At 38.4% G+C, this 6,892-nt stretch overlaps 1 protein-coding gene across 1 annotated transcript in view; it reads left to right on the top strand.

Moving 5' to 3' along the window:
• The first annotated feature begins 2,728 nt into the window (after window positions 1-2,728).
• trpc5a (transient receptor potential cation channel, subfamily C, member 5a) overlaps window positions 2,729-6,892 on the top strand; it is a 122,906-nt gene continuing 118,742 nt past the window's right edge. Inside the window, exon 1 of the mRNA XM_075450889.1 lies at window positions 2,729-2,778. The gene's annotated coding sequence lies outside the window, so the exon portion shown is untranslated. The remainder of the gene's footprint in view (window positions 2,779-6,892) is intronic.

The raw sequence follows: 6,892 nt of genomic DNA, 5'->3' as shown, positions 1-6,892 counted from the left end.
TTTTCGAGTTATGTCTACTGTGGTTTTACAACTAGCAAAACAATTTTACTACCCAAGTTAACTTAAACCAGAACTTTGGACAACTCACGTGAAGCACAGACTATGGACAGTGACTTTGCATTGCATAAACCACACAACAAAATTTAATTTCCTTCGGGATTAATAAAGTATCTCTAATCAAATAAATAAAAACGAGCACAGACCGCTCATACAGTCAATGGCACGTACCCATAGAAAAAATACACACTCACCCACACATCACGCTCACAACCTGACTATCAGTAACCTACACAAACCCAGACACATAATGGCTCGGCGGTCAGCAATCGGATAAACCTGGTTTACTGGTAATAATAATACTGGTAATAATGAGGGGAAACAAGACATCCTGCATGATTAAGACTGAACCTCCTGTACTTTCACTCTGAAGTTACAACAGTTAGCTTGGTTACCTATTTGGGCATCGAAATGCAACATGGTGTATTTCTGCTGTCACTTTATCATATGCTGTAGTAATTTAAACTAATATAACAAATAACTGCATTAAAAAAAGGCCAATTGTCAATCAGAGGAACGGTTTAAAGCAGGATGTTTTTTTTTTTGTTTGTTTTTTTCAGACCAACAAACATTAATCTTTGCAAATTTGCAGCAGCGAAGAGCTGTAGAGTGGTGCTTATATATGGTCACAGTTTGACTTTTTTCACCTCAAGAACATCTGAGCATTCAGTGATACATTGGGGTGCAACAAGAGGATGAAACATGAAGCACCGAGCAAGTATTTAACACTTTTAATTCACTGGAATGACTTTAGAGAAAATGTTAACTGCACGTGCGTTGTGCATATATATTTTCTGTATTTGTGAACAACACTCTGCAACCTTGCTAACACACTGAGAGCGACATGCACTGCCGAAATCCAAACTTGTTTCATGTTTGGCCTGCAGCCTTTGGGAGAGATTGTTGTGGAATTGACGGCTCCTCGACATCTCATGGCCCTCCATCGGCGTCCAAACAAACTGATTTGTTGCCTCAAAGGAAACCTTATGAGTTCTGTCGAGGCGTCTCGTTGGTTAAAGGAGAGTACACCAAGGCACACTCCCAATAGGAGGATTATTTGGAGCGAACAAAGCTTTACTTTGTACCTGCAGAAAACAAAATGAAGGTGCTGCTGCCACAAAGTCTCTAGTTATCGTCTCTGCATTGCAAATGCAAAGTTTATCCTTTTAAACCTGAGAGAATATTTATCTAATTCCTACTGTGCATGCCAGTGAAATGTGCTAAATGTGCATCATTGTGTTGTGAGTATGGAGCCGATGCTCTCATCCTACACGTTTCGCAGCGAATGAGCAAGCGGAGGCACAGGTGGTTATTCAAGGACGCTCGACAGTTTGGCCTTTGAAAGGAAAGAGATTCTTGAGCTGGAGAAAAGATTGTTTAACCGCTTTACCAATGAGAAGACTGTGTGCTTTCTTTTCAGTGAGATGTGCTGCTTTCGGTCAAGGGAGAACACCTCAAAGATGATTAAAGAAGTTACCAAACAGAGGAAACGTTCACATTTCTTTCCCATTCTCACAATGCCAAGTCCTGTTACCAGTTGTATTATAGTACGCTTGTCACTTTTGGTAAGTTATAGACAAAGATGGTAGTGACTGTATAATTTAACCAAGGAAATATTAGGATGCATTTACCGTATTTGATGACGATATAAATAGGACATTGTTCTTCATGGAAACTTTTTGTTTTTTAGTGATATGAAGAACTTTGTGTTTACTTTTTTTAATTCATTTTAAAGAATTTTATCTAGTTTGTGGTTTGTAGGCCATGATCTTCTCATTCAAAGATTTTGTCACTCAATGTATGACATCAAAAGAAGACGATGTGCTAATGTGGAATCTGAATGAACCAGCGTCTTTGAAGCTAAATAAGAGTTTTGATCACATGCCCCTGTCAAATTTTCTGACATCTCACCGCTTGACGAAGTGCTTTAGGAAGCGGCTGGTCGTTTCACTGCATCGTAGTGAGCGATGGCAATTAAATTTAGTGTCAGGGAAGTCAATAGCACATGAAAGGACCTCCTCAACTCATTCACATTCAGGGGCAAAAAATGGCCCTGGAAGTTAATCCTGCAGCTCACTCTCAAGACAAAGCATTTGTTTGATTGTCTGCGTCCTTGCATACTCTTTTGTGCAATTACAGAACAACACAAAAGTGCCATTAAAGCACAAATAGACATTAGAAAACATTTGTTTAGCTGTTCTCAAGTAATTACCTGAGCCCCTGAGCACAATAATTGCATAAGAGTATAAAGAAGTCTCAGCCCAGTGGATGTGCTGATGATGCATATGTGATTTAGATCTCGATAGAAAAAGGACTAAACATGGGCTAAAGTGATCCTATCCATAGCGCTCGATAGAGAGCAACAAAGAACACTTTAAATGTTTTTTCAATAAAAGAATTGCAGTTTTTCAAAAGAAAGACAAATACACAAACCAACATACAACCTAACAAGATTTAGAATCTGTGTTTATTGCTGCAGAAATTAACTTAAAACTGATTCCCCTTTGTCACCATAAAAGTTAGTTATTTTTAGTACTTTGATGCGGTTGGTAAAACCGCCGTCTGTATTTATCTCTACATTTCACTAACACTTTCACATTTTGTTGAATGTTTTTTATTCAGGTCCACATTCCTTATGACTGTCTGACTGATTTCAAGCAGCATGAGTGTACTGTGAGAAAGGAACTGGCCTGGGGTGGACCTAAGTTTACTGGCTATGAGGTAGGGATATGTGAAACTAATTAAGACCATAGCCACTCATTGTCTTCCCGTGTTTGGGCCAGTAGCCACAGTTTGTTCCAATTGATTTAGGCACGTGCTAGTCCTTTACAGCCTTATTTGTAGACTTGGTTCATTGGTCCGATTGTTAACGGACCCGTTGGGAAATCTCCTGGTAATCCTGGCCACTCCACCCTTGCTGACGTTTGAAAACCCAATAGGGCCAATGATCATAACTTCTATTTCTGTACGAATTAACAGCAGCTTTAAAGATGAGGTAGAAGACAAGTTCTCATCATTTGTTTTAAATGAAGCTATTATCTTATGTTAACCTCTGGCATTGTATTACCTAAACCTATAAAGAGGTAAATTGTTCAGATTGTCTTCAACAACGTTACACGTTCACACGTTAACATGAATGAAATGCTTTGATAAAGAAAACGTTTAAATCAATGGAAGCTGTGATTGAAAATCCACCAACCACTTACTCTGCTTAATGAGCTCCTTAAATGTCAATTATGCTCTTAGTCTCAAGGTTTTGACTGTAATGAATTAAAATCTCTGATGTGAAAACAACTCTGCAGGCTCTCATTTGGAAAAAACATGAAAAATCTATCAGAAGAAAACTGGCGGTCTCAGATACACCTTCCAAGTTACTTTGGATAGCAGACTTCTACATTTTGATTTGTATTATGCCATATGTTGTCGGTTGGCTGAGGTTGTATTTATCCCATGTTAAGACCTGGTAAGAACCAGATGACTTTGTATTTGGCACCGATTTCTAAAACTATAGAACAGAAAAAGGATGTTCTGCATTTCCTAAGACAGCACAGTGTTTCAGAAAAAGTCTTGTCTCATTAAATAATAGCTATGCATCTACATTTTTTTGAAAAGAAATCAGTCTAGTCAATTCCTAAAAACAAAAATCTCAGGAGATCTTACACTGAAAGAAGCCCGACATTTCCAACAGTCGATCAAAAATATGCAGTTCTACAGAGCAGTACAAAGCACTTTGCATTGACTTCTACAAAGTACGGCTTCGATAGAAAATGAAAATAAAAGATGAATTCACGGTTCAGCTGCCAGAGAAATTATTATGACTCGTCTGTTCAGAGTAAAGGTGAAAGTAAGGGGACGCTGCTGTAAAGATTAAAAGTCTGCCATCGACACAGGAAGTCAGAGTTTTCTCTTCATTACTAACAAGTTCAGTGTCCCGTTTATGACCCAAACTGCACTTTTTTTTTTTTTTTTTTTTTTTTTTTTTTTGGGAATTGGGAATTATTTCAATGGGAAAAAAAGGCTCTCCCTGTATTTTTCAACAAAATGGCGAAATAATACCCGTACTTCTGTTTTTAAATTTTTTTTAAATTTATTTCAACAAGAGAAAAGAAGAATGAAAGAAACTTACTGCTTTAAATGACTGTTGTGCTTCAGACTGCTGCTGATCTGCAGAGGTATGTGAAGTACAATATGTACTCAGCTGTTCGCCATAGTCTGTCCACCAAATCAATGCGTTTGCTGCTAATTGCATTCGAAAACACTGTATATGTGGACAAAATCGCCAGGTAAAAATATTGATTTATGTCAAAAAGCTGATCGTCAAACTTACTTAATTTAAGTTAGTGTTGGTGACTGCTTCCGTCAGTATCTTTCATTAGTTTGGGAACAATGTAAAACAAACAACAAAAAAAAGCTCATGAGTTTCCTTTTTAACATTTAGGACCGAAGCACAAAGCATATTCTGGTTCTCCTTGTGCTGCAGAGCAGTTCAGGCAGAGAAATCACCACCTGCAGTGAGATGTAATAACGTGGCAGCTTCTGTCTCGACACTCCCGGTCATTTCCGTTCGTGATTGCCCTGTATTGATGATATTTCACCCTTTGCTTGACTGCTTCTCATAGCCCATAAACATGTGCTGGTTTATTTCTGGTCAAAAGGGGTGGATGGGAAAAAAAGCAACAAAATGACGTAGAGGTTCACTTAACTGTTAGGGGACAATCCATGTATTGATCAGAACACACACGTCCGTCCTCGCTCACAGACACACACAGAGGGATAAAGGATTTTCGACTTGGAGAAGGAAAGCAGCATATTGCAGCATACCAGAACTTCTCATTACCAGGAGATGGTGTGCGTGAGTTTAAAACATCTTGTTTGCCTCGTGTTTATCTCCTAATGTATCGCATACTGTCCATCATGTATTCTGTTCCGCGCAACCCGTGTGCTGTTGGGTGCTTTAAATCCCTCCAAGACAATTCCAAACGTCATGTATAATTCAGATTAGGTATGTGCAAAAGTCCAGGTTTTACTGTTTTAATATGATCAAGGTTCCACTTCTTTTGCTTGTAGTACTTTTGTAGTATTTCTTTTGTCGTGTTTTTAAAACGTCGTTGGTCTGATATTATTGAATCTGGTTGATGACTTTAGAAATACCCTAGTGGACAGTTGCCCCCCTGCGGTGGGCCACTGGAGGTGGGTTAGCTGAGGGGGAGGGGGGGACTTGTAGAGATCACTATACCTCACACCCTTTTTAATGAAACACTGTAATTAGGGCAAACATGACGTGCACTGAAACACAGGTTTACCGGTGCAGAGAGGGCTGAGGACCACTCTGGCCAGTCACTCTGCACGTCATATTCTTTTAATGCAAACATCAGAATTTAAACTTGCATCATAATATTTAGTAAAAATAACAATAAAGATGAAAAGAAAACACATGTAGAGGGTGTAGCATACCCGTGAATGTGACTACGGCGTCTCCCAGTCTAGCAGATCAGGTCGGCCCTTTGTGAGGTCCTCTGGTGTCGGGCCTGCTGCCCATGTGGGTTTGTGTGCGCCTGCAGGATTGGGCGGCGTACAGTCTTCGGCCCTTCTCTGCCCTTCTATTAGAGGCTCTTTCCATACCCAAGGAACTGGGGTATGGACCTAAATGTTAATGGCTGTCATTATTGTTGTTGTGATTTATTTAGTTCCTGTCAATACCATTACTGTTTTCATCATTTACAGGATATTATTAACATTATTATTACCACCATTGCTGTTGTTGAAACTATGCTAGCCTTTATTATTGCCTACATGAGTATTATGTGATACATACATTGTGATATCAATATTCTTAATACCAGTCATATGAACCTATGCCCTTTCTACATTTTCATCTCACTCTGATTTTACCCGTAGCTCTGTATATATGTTATTTATAAATTTTCTAAAATAAGAAGCATACAATTCAGGGTCATTTAGCTCTTTATGTCTTTTAGACATGCTTGTAGTTCACCACCTGATTGGTTAAATCTGTTTTCATCGATAAGTACAGCTGAGTATCATCAGCATAGCGATGGAATTTTATACGCTGCTGTCTAATAGAGTCACCCAATGGAAGTATGTATAAAGTGAAAAGAATTTTCACAGAGCCCTCCACGACTTGCTCTGGTGTGTGAGGAAGATTCTTCGTTTGCAAAAACAAACTGGAGCCTGTACGATAAATATGACTTAAACCAGTCTAAAGCAGTTTCTAACCTGCATCTAAATCTCATGATCCTGATTTCAGAGGGACTTTAAATATACAGTTGTAGCTTTTATCGTTACTTTACTGCTTCCTTTAGGAAAATGTTCTTTTTCTGTTTTCTCTTTAGACACAATAAATAAATTAAATAATTATTTAATAAATAAATAAATGGAGAGTTTTATACTGTGTGAAAAAAAGAAATGTGCCAAAAATAGTCTCAGGCTGTTGTCTGCCACATAAACAAATACTCTTATATTTATTTTTACAAGGGTTTGGGGGGAAACAGGATAAAAGGATATATTTTTCTGTTACTGGGACAAAGGTACAGATGTTTGAACACAGTAAAAAAAATATTTATTTATTTTTTGGTGAGAAGCTGCCATCCAGCTGCCACTGAAATTTGATTTGAAATTGACAACTTGTATATTCACCTTAGAGCTGGAGAGGGGGTGTGTGTGAGTTAAAAGGAGATGAATTTTCTGCCTGCGACAGATCCTCTTTTTTTCAGGCCTCAAGAGAGCATTTAGAGGGAAACAAAAGGTCAAGCTCTCTTTGTTTATGAAAGTAGAAGAAAAAGACAAAGCTAGCAGCAAACTGCCTTTCAAAGAA

Source organism: Odontesthes bonariensis, chromosome 19 (genome assembly GCF_027942865.1).
Source record: "Odontesthes bonariensis isolate fOdoBon6 chromosome 19, fOdoBon6.hap1, whole genome shotgun sequence".
In the NCBI taxonomy this organism is placed as follows: domain Eukaryota; kingdom Metazoa; phylum Chordata; class Actinopteri; order Atheriniformes; family Atherinopsidae; genus Odontesthes; species Odontesthes bonariensis.
The sequence above is the reverse complement of the archived record's forward strand: the minus strand, read 5'-3'. Positions and strand labels throughout refer to the sequence as shown.